This window comes from Bufo gargarizans, chromosome 2 (assembly GCF_014858855.1).
Source record: "Bufo gargarizans isolate SCDJY-AF-19 chromosome 2, ASM1485885v1, whole genome shotgun sequence".
NCBI classification, from domain to species: domain Eukaryota; kingdom Metazoa; phylum Chordata; class Amphibia; order Anura; family Bufonidae; genus Bufo; species Bufo gargarizans.
In genome coordinates this window covers 48,015,043-48,027,859 of record NC_058081.1, presented here as the reverse complement: position 1 = coordinate 48,027,859, position 12,817 = coordinate 48,015,043, and the positions used below count along the sequence as shown (strand labels likewise).

At 47.5% G+C, this 12,817-nt stretch overlaps 2 non-coding genes across 2 annotated transcripts; both read right to left on the bottom strand.

Annotated features, from left to right (window-relative positions):
- Window positions 1-12,332: 12,332 nt before the first annotated feature.
- On the bottom strand, window positions 12,333-12,406 carry TRNAI-AAU. The gene has a single exon. It is a non-coding gene; the product is annotated as a tRNA-Ile (tRNA).
- Window positions 12,407-12,661: 255 nt separating this feature from the next.
- On the bottom strand, window positions 12,662-12,796 carry LOC122929836. The gene has a single exon (XR_006388052.1). It is a non-coding gene; the product is annotated as a U8 small nucleolar RNA (small nucleolar RNA).
- Between the last annotated feature and the right edge of the window lie 21 nt (window positions 12,797-12,817).

Below are 12,817 nucleotides of genomic sequence, written 5' to 3'. Positions count from 1 at the left end.
CATTAAAAAAGGCATTCAGTAACGCTCCCATTCTGATTCAGCCTGATCAGGAGAGACCCTTTATTGTGGAGGTGGATGCGTCCGAGGACGGTGCAGGAGCAGTCCTTTCACAAGGTCCTGTTAGCCTCACTAACCTGAGACCGTGTGCCTTCTTTTCCAGGAAATTTTCTCCCACTGAGAGAAACTACGAAATAGGGAATAGGGAGTTGCTGGCCATTAAATGGGCATTTGTGGAGTGGAGTCATTTTCTGGAGGGGGCAAGGCATTGTGTAACTGTTGTCACTGACCATAAAAACCTTATGTTTCTCGAGTCTGCTAAGAGGTTGAATCCCCGTCAAGCCAGATAGGCTCTGTTTTTTACTCATTTTGATTTCTCCATTACGTTCAGGCCAGGAAGTATTATCTCAGAGCTCCCATGTTTTTCAACCTACTGAGGCACCACCTGAATCCATCCTACCAGCAAATATCTTTAGAGCAGCCCTAACCCAGGATATCTCGGCTCTCATTAAGGCTGAACAACATCTGGCACTGGTATCCACCCCAACAGATAAGTTGTTTGTTCCCATACAATTTCGTCTCCAGCTGTTGGGTGAGTGTCACGATTCTGCCTTTTGTGGACATCCGGGTTTTGAGGGCACTAAGGATCTGGTTTCTAGATCTTATTGGTGGCCCACTCTAACTAGGGATGTCAAGTCCTACGTGTCAGCCTGTGAGGTTTGTGCCAGGTCCAAGACACCTAGGACTCGCCCTTCTGGTAATCTACGACCCCTACCCATTCCCAGTAGAACCTGGTCCAATATCTCGATGGACTTTATAACTGACCTACTGCCAGAGGAGGGTAAGACTGTGGTTTGGGTAGTGGTTGATAGGTTTAGCAAGATGGTCCATTTCATTCCCCTGTCTAAACTCCCGAATGCCAAAACCCTGGCGTCTATTTTTGTGAAATAAATTGTTCGATTACATGGTATACCGGAAAATATTGCTTCTGACAGGGGTGTGCAGTTTGTGTCCAAATTCTGGAGGACTTTCTGTCAAAAATGTCAAATTTAATTGTCTTTTACCTCCGCCTACCACCCTGAGAGTAATGGGCAGGCTGAACGCCTTAATCAGTCTGTGGAACAATTCTTGAGGTTGTATGTTGCTGATGACTAGCAATTATGGGTTAAATACCTTCCATTGGCTGAATTTTCTTTGAATAACCGTGTTAATTCTTCTCCTGGGGTTTCACCTTTCTTTTGTAACCATGGATTCCTTCCCCATTTTCATTCTGGGTCATCCGTCTCCTCCTCTAACCCTGAGGCAGATAGGCTCTTCTCTGAACTGTGCACAGTTTGTGCCCGGGTTCAAATGAACCTAGAAAGTGCTCAAAGTTCTCATAAAATCAAGGCCTATAGGAGACGTTCAAAGAGGGTGAATTTTCAGGTTGGGGATAAGGTATAGTTGTCCTGCAAGAATCTCTGTTTCAAGGTAGATTCTAGAAAATTTGCTCCTCGTTTTATTGGACCGTATAAGATCACGGAGGTGATTATTCCGGTATCGTTGAGGTTGGAACTGCCCGAGTCATTCCACATTCATAATGTGTTCTATAAATTTCTACTTAAAAAATATTTTTAACCGGTAGTACCATCGAAAGCATCACCTCCGCCGATTCTTGTTAATGATGCTGTCGAGTATGTGGTGTCTAAAATAGTGGATGTCAGGAAAGTGCGTAATTCCTTGCAGTACCTGATTCACTGGAAGGGGTATGGACCTGAGGAGAGATCTTGGATACCTGCTAGGGAGGTTCATGCTCCTAGACTTGTTCGAAAATTTCATTTAGAACATCCTGAAAGGCCGTCGCCTGAAGTCTTGGGTCCAGTGGCCCCTCATAAAAGGAGAAGTACTGTCACAAGAGACGCCGGGGTGCTCGCTCTCCTCAGCGCCGCTGGCGTCCCGTTTCTGCGCAGGAGTGAGGACGCGCACTGAGTCTCATTGGTGATAGGGGGCGGGACGGACCGGCTGCGCACGTCTCCTCTGCGTGGCCGGCGTCCTCAGTTTCCCCAGAAACCTGGGGAGGTCTGAGCACCGAGCTAAGCACTCAGTGCTCAACTGTTTTTTCTAGTGCAGGTCATGTGGCGCTGGCCACTTCATATGACCCCAGCTAGCCAGTATTTAACAGGCAGCCTGCTGGCCACAGGTTGCCTGTTAATTTAGGATCCTGGCGATTGTTTGATTCCTGTATGTTTACCTGATCCTCTTCCTTGACGATCCTCTGCCTGCTCCTCCTGTACTGCGCATCCCTCGTGGTATTCTGACCTCGGCTTCCACTTGACTATTCTTTGCGGACTCCTGTTGTACTTCACTACTCTCCTGGTATTTGACCCCAGCTTCTCCTGACCATTCTTTGCTTATCCCTCTGTACTACGCAGCTCTCTTGGTATTGACCCGGTCTGTTCACAATCCATTATTTGTCTTGTCTGTCCTCCTAGCACATATACAAAGTTATGGACTGCCGTCCAGTTGTCCCCTGTCATCAGGACTCGTAAGACAAGTAGGCAGGGCCAGGGGTGAGAGTGGAGCGCAGTGGTCACTATCCTCCCCCCTGTGTGTGTGTGTGTACGTGACCGTTACACTGTGACTGCCAGAAGTGCATGGAGACGCTAATACCTCCCCTTCTGAGACTTTGCCTAAGGTATGGCGCCTCAAACCTTAGAGCCATTTTAGCTACCCATTGTCACCATAGTGATCCTGCTATAAGCTTTATATTTATACTTTGGTGCAGGGAAGGGAATACAGGATAAGGCCACCCTTCCATTTGTGGGCATTCCATTACATAATGGCGGGACTACAGAGTAAAGACACCCCCATGCTTCCTTTGGTGTTCATGGCCAGAACATTTAAAAGTTAGTCAGTAGTGATTGCTTAGTGCAGACCTTGGTTCACTGGTTATACCGAGAAGGAACTGTTACTTAGGACATCCTACTCATGCGGGCAGTAACCTTGGGTAGCCGTTATATGTTTTGTCTATGTATGTGATATATGTAATACATGCAGCACTTTGTATTTTATTTGGGTACCCCAGAGGTGGTTCCGCTCCCTCCTAAGCATAAGCCGAGGGCGGCTTAACTCGAAGTAAGTGGGAATGTATCACCCCAGAGTTGTGTTACGAAACTCTTTTACCCCGCTACAATCTGTTAAAAGTATTTGCCTTGTCATCTTGTGTAATTTCACATAATATTCTCACAAATGTGCATTGAAAGCCTTGTTACATGTATATTGCTGTAATTTCTGTGTTCACCAGCAGGTGGCAGCAATGTGTTAGCAGGGACTTAAGTCAGTTTCAGTTTAGTGTTTCTAAACTGGAATAGTTCATTTAGTTTAGCTCCCCCCACTGTGAGCAGAAGTGGGCTGTGCCTATTTCCTGCCTCACGGGGAGGGAAGCAAGCTAGTGTGAGTGTGCCAGCCACCCCTGCTAGGGGAAGGCTGTGCGAGTAGGAGCTCCCAGATATAGGGATCCAAAGCCAGGATCTTGTCTCGGATGAGACATTGATTATCATCTCCAGCCTGAGCTCTTGCAGCCTCAGCTGGTAGAAGCAAACAGACAACTCCAGTTACAGGAAGAAGCATACCCTGTGAAGATAGCTGTGAGTACAGACCAGAGACCCAGGAGAAGCCATATTCCTCCTCAGCTAGTCAGTCCCCAAACAGCAGAAGATAGTGCAGAAGCCAAATTCCTGCCACAGTTTAGAGCAACAAGCAGACGTCCTTTCCTGCAAAGCTCCAGGTACTTGAGAGAGCAGAAGCATAAATTCCTGCCAACCATTGCCAATACCGGCTGGGACCTAAGACTAAAGCTGTATCTTGCTTGGATGAAAGCTACAACCAGTAAAGAAAAGTTTGAACTTTATCCAAGGTCTGGATCTCAATTTCTGCTGCAAATCCCTCTATTACTCCTACTAGCACCACACTCAATTTATTGCAAGTGAGCCAGGATCTAGGAGTCCAGCCCTACCCAGGTAGGAGACACCATTGACCCTATTACCACTACCAAACAGAGACATTACACCACTCTGGCATTCCTAACCTGGGCTGTGAGTTATAACACCTTGGAGGGCCCTGTGACAGTACCCTGCGCACGCTGCAATTGGTGTCACGAACAAACTATAGACTATTATACCCATTTCCTGACCCACTGCATAATTTGGCGTCCATGTAACCGTACTACAGTCCTGCTCTATTGCACATTGTCTGAAGAACTGCCACACCAGTGAACTCCTTGGAGCTGGCTTCGGTGTGCTCGGTCCCTTGCTGAGTTGGGCAGTAGCAGGTGTACTGTCTAGGGGACGACCGCTCCGCTTTTGCACCCTGCTCCCTCTTATGCTGTGTTGCTGGCTCTGTGCGACCACCACCTCTTCCTCCGAACTACACAGGTCACTTTTTAAAACCCCAAAAATTATTGCAGTATTTGAAGCTTAAATTGCACACTGACAAAACCTGCATAGGCCCCAGATGGAGGGTATTGCCAAAAATGGGTGCTTTTTTAAACCCAGAATATACAGTATTTTTCGCCCCCTAAAGAAGTGGGGGGGAAATGCCCCTGCCTCTTATGGGGCGAATGCTGCAGACTGCGATGTATCAGCGGGGAGGGAGGAGGGGCTGGAGTTTGGGTACTTGCAGCGGGGCTCGGTGCAGTCACAGTACTCTTACACCGGGCCCCGCTGCTCACAGCAGTGTTTCTAATAATCACTACTCTGGTAACAGTATTCATTAATAAATTTCACTAAAGTTGTGCTCTCCTCTGTATCAGCAGTTACTAACAAGCATCTGAAGCAGGCAGAGCGGCTGGCAGCGTTACGTTACTCACTGACGTCGCGCTCCTGCTCCTCCCACTTTATGAATGAAGCAGGCGGAGCAGTGAGTGACGTAATACTGCCAGCCGCTCTGCCTGCTCCGGATGCTTGCTAGTAAGTGCTGTGATACAGGGGAGAGCGCAACTTTAGTTAAATTTATTAAGAGGTTAAGGATCACTGTTACTAGAGTAGTGCTTACTAGAAATACTGCTGTGAGCAGCGGGGGGACACTGTTATGGGGGGGATCTGTGGATGACACATATATAGCAGTGTCATCCACAGATCCTCCAACCCATAATAGTGCCATCCACAGATCCCCCACCCCATAATAGTGCCATCCATAGATCCCCCACCCCATAACAGTGCCATCCACAGATCCCCCACCCTATAACAGTTCCATCCACAGATCCCCCACCCCATAACAGTGCCATCCACAGATCCCCCACCCCATAATAGTGCCATCCACAGATCCCCCACCCCATAACAGTGCCATCCACAGATCCCCCACCCTATAACAGTGCCATCCACAGATCCCCCACCCTATAACAGTGCCATCCATAGATCCCCCACCCCATAACAGTGCCATCCACAGATCCCCCACCCTATAACAGTGCCATCCACAGATCCCCCACCCTATAACAGTGCCATCCATAGATCCCCCACCCCATAACAGTGCCATCCACAGATCCCCCACCCCATAACAGTGCCATCCACAGATCCCCCACCCTATAATAGTGCCATCCACAGATCCCCCACCCCATAATAGTGCCATCCATAGGTCCCCTACCCCATAAAAGTGCCATCCACAGATCCCCCACCCTATAACAGTGCCATCCACAGATCCCCCACCCTATAACAGTGCCATCCATAGATCCCCCACCCCATAACAGTGCCATCCACAGATCCCCCACCCCATAACAGTGCCATCCACAGATCCCCCACCCTATAATAGTGCCATCCACAGATCCCCCACCCCATAATAGTGCCATCCATAGGTCCCCCACCCCATAATAGTGCCATCCATAGATTCCCCCACCCCATAACAGTGCCATCCACAGATCCCCCACCCTATAACAGTGCCATCCACAGATCCCCCACCCTATAACAGTGCCATCCATAGATCCCCCACCCCATAACAGTGCCATCCACAGATCCCCCACCCTATAACAGTGCCATCCACAGATCCCCCACCCTATAACAGTGCCATCCATAGATCCCCCACCCCATAACAGTGCCATCCACAGATCCCCCACCCCATAACAGTGCCATCCACAGATCCCCCACCCTATAATAGTGCCATCCACAGATCCCCCACCCTATAACAGTGCCATCCATAGATCCCCCACCCCATAACAGTGCCATCCACAGATCCCCCACCCTATAACAGTGCCATCCACAGATCCCCCACCCTATAACAGTGCCATCCATAGATCCCCCACCCCATAACAGTGCCATCCACAGATCCCCCACCCCATAACAGTGCCATCCACAGATCCCCCACCCTATAATAGTGCCATCCACAGATCCCCCACCCCATAATAGTGCCATCCATAGGTCCCCTACCCCATAAAAGTGCCATCCACAGATTCCCCCATTGCCATCCACAGATTCCCCACATAACACTTCTATCCACAGATCCCCCATAATAGTGTCATGCACAGACCACCATTAGTTCAAAAGCACAGCTTTTGGTTGAAAAAAAAAAATCTTATTTTTCTCCTCAAAAACTTAGGTGCGTCTTATGGGGCGAGAAATACGGTAATTGCAGTATTTCAAGCTTCTATTTGACTGTCACAAATGCAGATATGCTGTGCTGGTGCACAGAACCTGCATAAAATGGCCGCCGGCGCCCACCTAACTAACAGTCGGATAAAGGTTAGTTTTCTGGGTCACTGGGCTCAGGGCAGGGTAAAAAGATTGTGCACTGCACCCACAAAACAAAATCTAGATAGATCGCTGAGTTAACAAGCACTTCAGATTAAAGATTCTGTACTATTCTCTCCCTCACAGCAGCAGCATCCTCTCCCTACACTAGTAAGAGCAGAGTGACGTGCAGCGCTACGTGACTCCAGTTTATATAGAGGCTGGGTAACATGCTGCACTGGCCAATCACAGCCATGCCATTAGTAGGCCTGGTTGTGATGGCTTCTAAGGGCACCCAAGTTAAACGCTTGTTGATTGGCTGCTCTGCAGCCTTTCAAAAAGCTCCATTAAATCGCCGAACACGAACCTGAACCCGAACTTTTACTGAAAAGTTCGGGTTCGGGTCCGGGGTCCAAAAATCCCAAATTTCGGTACGAACCCCAACTTTGCAGTTCGGGTTCGCACAACCCTAGACATGGTGTTTAAAAATCAGCCCAGCAAAATCCGCCTTCCAAAAACCATGCAGCGCTCCTTTTCTTCTGCACCCTGCCGTGTGCCCTTACATCAGTTTACAACCACATGTGGGGTGTTTCTGTAAACCGCAGAATCAGGGTAATCAATATTGAATTTTGTTTGGCTGTTAACCCTAGATGTGTTACAGAAAAAATGGATTAAAATGGAAAATTTGCCAAAAAATAAAAAATAAATCTTTATTTGTTGTGGAACACCTACAGGGTTAACAAAGTTTGTAAAATCAGTTTTGAATAACTTGAGGGCTGTAGTTTCTACAATGGGGTCATTTATGGGTGGTTTCTACTGTGTAAGCCGCACAAAGTGACTTCAGAATTGCTTCTAAAATTCTAAGCCTTCTAATGTATGAATTTTTTTTTATTGCATCTACAAAATGATGCCAACATAAAGTACACATATGGGGAATGTTAAGTAATAAATATTTTATGAAGTATCAATTTCTGTTTAAAAAGCAGAGAAATTGAAATTTTGAAAATGCCAAATTTTTTAAGTTTTTGGTAAATTTGGGATTTTTTTCATAAATAAAGGTGAAATATATTGACTCAGCTGTATGACTATCATGAAGTACAATGTGTCATGAGAAAACAATCTCAGAATTGCTTGGATAAGTATTAGCTTTCCAAAGTTATTACCACATAAAGTGACACAGGTCAGATTTGCAAAAAAAAATAGCCTGGGCTGGAGGGTGCCCCCACACATACATATTTTTTGGGACACACTCATAGCGTCCGGCCACTGTTAGCGCATCGCACACACCACCGCTGATCAGCTTCGGACAGCTAATCATCGACGTGAATCTTTTGTTTTTTTCACATTTTTGGGGCTTTTTTTTATTTATTTGTTTTATTATTTTTTCCTGTTAGTTTTAGGGATAAGTATGCGAACACCTGTGCCCCCACACACACGCACACTAAATAAAGGTTTCCACACATGCACACATACACTCCCCTATGGCCCGCCGGAGGTTCTCGGCCGAGGAGGCATACACCCAGCTTGCCTCCAACTCCTAGAGCCCCAGTGATGATGAGGATGACCCCACTTTCCTTTTGTCATCCATGTCCTCCTCATCATCTAGCGATGATGATGAGCCCCCAAGGCGGCGGAGATGCCGCTAGGCGGAGCAAGAGGACTGCCATGCCAGGGACCCTGTGGCCCACACTAGTACGAGCAGCTCTGGGAACTTGCATAGTGTACCCTAGAGCATTTTGACCCTGTGATTCCTGATTTTATTGGCCAACCAGGAATCCAGATTCCCACAGTGGGCTTCATTGAATATTACTATTTTAGTCTTTTTTTCAGTGACCACTTTGTGAATCTGATGGTGGAGCAAACGAACGTGTTCGCCCAACAGTTCATTGCTCAACACCCGGGCTCCTTTTTGGCTAGGGCCGGTGGCTGGACTCCGGTCAGTGCAGCCGAGATGAGGATGTTTTGGGGCCTCGTGCTGCACATGGACCTAGTCAAAAAACTCAGTGTCAGGCATTACTGAAGTGGGGACATCCTCTACCAGACCCCACTTTACAGTACGGCCATGACCTGTACCCAGTTTGAGGCCTTCTGGAAATGCCTGCATTATGCAGATAATGCAGCATGTCCGCCCCAAGGTGATCCTGCCTATGACCGCCTGTACAAAATCAGGCCGGTCATCGATCACTTTGGGGTCAAATTTTTGGAGGCCTATGTACCTGGAAGGGAGGTCGCGGTTGATGAGTCTCTCATTGCTTTCAAGGGGAAACTCATTTTCCGCCAGTATGTTCCCTCTAAGCAGGCGAGGTATAGCGTGAAGTTTCGTGTGTACAAGGGGCGAGATTCTCGTATTCAACTGTCAGAATGTCCCCCCACTCTGGGTGCTAGTGGGAAACTTGTGTGGGACCTTATGCACCCACTGCTAGATAAGGGTTACCACCTGTACGTGGATAACTTTTATACTAGTATCCCCTTGTTCCAGTCCCTCACCGCCAGATCCATGTCCGCTTGTGGGACCGGGCGGAAAAATTTACGAGGCCTCCCTACCCACCCACCCACTCCAGGTACCTATCCCCAGGGGTGAGACCCGTGCCCTTACCAGTGGAATCCTGTTGCTGGTCAGATATAAGGACAAGAGGGATGTCCTTGTACTGTCCACAATTCACGGTAACGGCATCACCCCTGTCCCTGTGTGAGGTACCGCGGCACCAGTCCTCAAGCCCGATTGTATCGTGGACTACAATCAGTATATGGGAGGAGTTAATCTCTCTGATCAAGTCGTCAAGCCATATAATGTCCATGCGCAAAACCAGGGCATGTAATAAAAAAGTTGCGGTCTACTTGGTACAGGTTGCCTTGTACAGCTCTTTTGTGCTGTTCCAGAGCACTGGCAACACAGTGAAATTCCTCCAGTTCTTTGAGGCAGTCCTCAAGAACCTAATCTTTTCTAACTGGTAAAGAGCAGGCTGGAGTACCTCGGGAACTGGAGGCGCCCAGATCGTCCTTGGCCAACACTTTCCAGGTGTGGTCCCCCATACTGGAAAGAAGGGACAGACACACGCCCCCCCCCCCCCCCACCACCACATTTTGGATCTTATGGGATAAGGTGCCCGTTTTATTGGTACTATTCTGGGGTACATATGATTTTTAAATGCCCTATATTAACAAAGAAATTGATGTTTTGGCACCGTTTTTATTTTTAACAACATTCATCTGACAGGTTAGATCATGCACTATTTTTATAGAGCAGGTTGTTACGGACGCAATGATATCAAATATGTCTACTTTATATGATGCTTATTTCAGTTTTACATTATAAAGCATTTTTTAAAACAAAAATTAGGTTTTTGTATCTCCATTTTCTGAATGCCCTATTTTTTTTATTTTTCTGCCGATCGTCTTGTTCAGGGGCTCGTTTTTTTTGCAGGAAGAGTTGACGTTTTTATTGGTACCATTTTTGGGTACATATGATTTTTTGATCATTCATTATTACACTTTATGGGGCAAGGTGACCCAAAAATTGGTTGTTTTGGCGCAGTTTTTATTTATTTATTTATTTATTCTTACTGCGTTTACCTGAGGAATTAGGTCATGTGAGTTTTTATAGAGCAGATCGTTACGGACGTGGCAATATTTAGTATGTCTACTTTTTCTTATTTATATAGGTTTTAAAGAATAATAGCATTTTTGAAACTGAAATAATGATATTTTAGTATGTCCATTGTCTGGGAGCCATAGCTTTTTTATTTTTTGACCAATTTTTATTTTCTTGCACATTTTTTTTTTTTTAAGGTGTTCACCTGATGGGTTTGGTCATGTGATATTTTATACAGCTGGTTGTTACGGATGTGGCGATACCTAATATTTCAACTTTTTATTTATTTCACTTTAGCAGTTTTGAAGCAAAAAATAATCATAATTTCTGAGAGCAATTAGAATTTTATTAAAACCACTTTTTTAACTTTTTTTTTTTAACTTTATTTCTGATGTTCACTTTTGGGGGTCTGATCCCCTCTGCAATGCATTACAATACATCTGTATTTTAATGCATTGCCTGTTAGTGTATTACACAGAGTCATACACAAACAGGTGCCTAGGAGACCGGGCCTGAGGCTGGATCTCCTGGTCACCCGTAGAAGGCAGGTTCCGATGCATGGCATCGGGGCTGCCTTCTGACACATCCAGTCCCCACCATAGCAGCGCGGGGACTAGATGCGCTCCGTCACCCGACACAAACCCCTTTTATGCCGCGGTCAGCGCGGACCGCGGCATAAAAGGGTTAATCCGCCGGCATCGGCTTTAACAGCGATGTGATTGCGCGCGCACTGCTCCGATACCCGCCCGATCACCATGATGTACTATCACGTAAAATTGCGGGAACGCAGGGGTTTCCATGACGTACTAGTATGTCATGTGTCGGGATGGGGTTAAAAACTGTCAAATTTGTCTTTCCAAATTACGGATTTTAAAAATGACAAATAGGTGACATTGAACCACATCTGACTTTATTATTTAGCAGTTTTGGAGACATTTGGGGCATCTGTGGGGATGACACTGTTATGGGCCTCAGTGGATGACTCTGTTATGGGGGAACGGGGGAAGGAAAGAGAAGAACTTGTGGAGAGGCCAGGGGTGTACTGCAGCCAGCCAGTCCTCCTTTCACACAGTAATTATTAACCCCTTTCTGCAGTCCCCTGAGGGGGTTAATAACTACTGTTATAGTTCTTAACCCCTCTCAGCCGTCCCCCATTCACAGTAGTTATTAACCCCTTTCAGCAATCCCCGGCAGCACAGACCAGTTAGTAGTACCTAATTCCCCCCACCCTAGTTATTACAGTCAGTCCCCCACTTCCCCCCCCCATGAACAAACTTCCCCCCGGCCCTTTCAGTTTCAGCAATCTCCATCCCACGGCCACAGCAAAGTCTCAGTCTCAGACCAAGTTGACAGTGACACTACCTCAGCGCAGCTGCGCTCCTGAGAGTCCTGAGACTGAGTCTGTTCCCCCCGCTCGGAGCTGCTCCTTCCTTCCACTTCCCGCTGGACTGCGCGCCTGCAAACCAGAATTGACTGGTCTCACAGCGTGTGACGTCAGAACGCTCTGCACAGTGACTTGATTCTAATGATCGGATCATGTGAGTATATGGGCGATCAGAAGCTCTCTCTCTCAATAGATTCTCGGGGGGAGCAATTGACCCATTGCCCCCCCTTCCTGGATCCGCCAGTGCTCACGACCTTTCCAACCTGTAGCTGGCGGGGAGACAGGCAGAGTGTAAGGTGCTTCATCAACCTTTTGCAAAGGCAGATCAAGTCCAACACGGCATAGCAGCGCTTAACCTGACATATGTGATAGGTGAAGTGAGGCGGGGGCTTCCAGCCAGCAGTGAGCCCAGTGATATTAACAGCACTAATGGGCCAGCTTGTAAAATGGCTAGGGCAGCGCTAAAGACCGGCCATTAGAGCTGTGACGTTGCCGGAAACATTGCTAGGTGGAAGCCTCTGCCTAGCAGTGTAAAAAAATATGCAGCGCAGGGCAAGCAAGAGCATCAGAGTATAAAATGCTCCAATGCTCATATCAGGGCCTGAAAATGGGGGCATTTCTGGTTTTGCTCTGAACCCGGACAACCCCTTTAAAAGAAAACCAATGGCCCGTACGGGGATCGAACCCGCGACCTTGGCGTTATTAGCACCACGCTCTAACCAACTGAGCTAACCGGCCAGCTGTCTGCCTAAAGGGATCTCCCTCTTTATTTGGTCACATGATCCAGGAGGAAAGCACACACCCCATTATCTGGTCACATGATCCAGGAGGAAAGCACACACCCCACAGCAGGTCTGAGGCACAGTCCCTGTAACGCCCATTCACAGGAGGCATTTCTATGACACTAACCCCACAGTCTGTTAGACAGTCACCATGACAACACCCCCTTCCTCTGCTCTTGTACACACTGATATGATCACCAGCAGGTTTGGGCTCAGAATGTCACACACCCCGAGTTGTCGGTCAGGGCGGTGTCGGAGTTCAGTGTAATCACACACTCAGCCTCCTCCATTCATCATGTCTGTTTCTCCCGGAGGAGGAACAGGTAAGGATTGACCTCACTGACAATGCCCCCGCACCGCTCCCGGC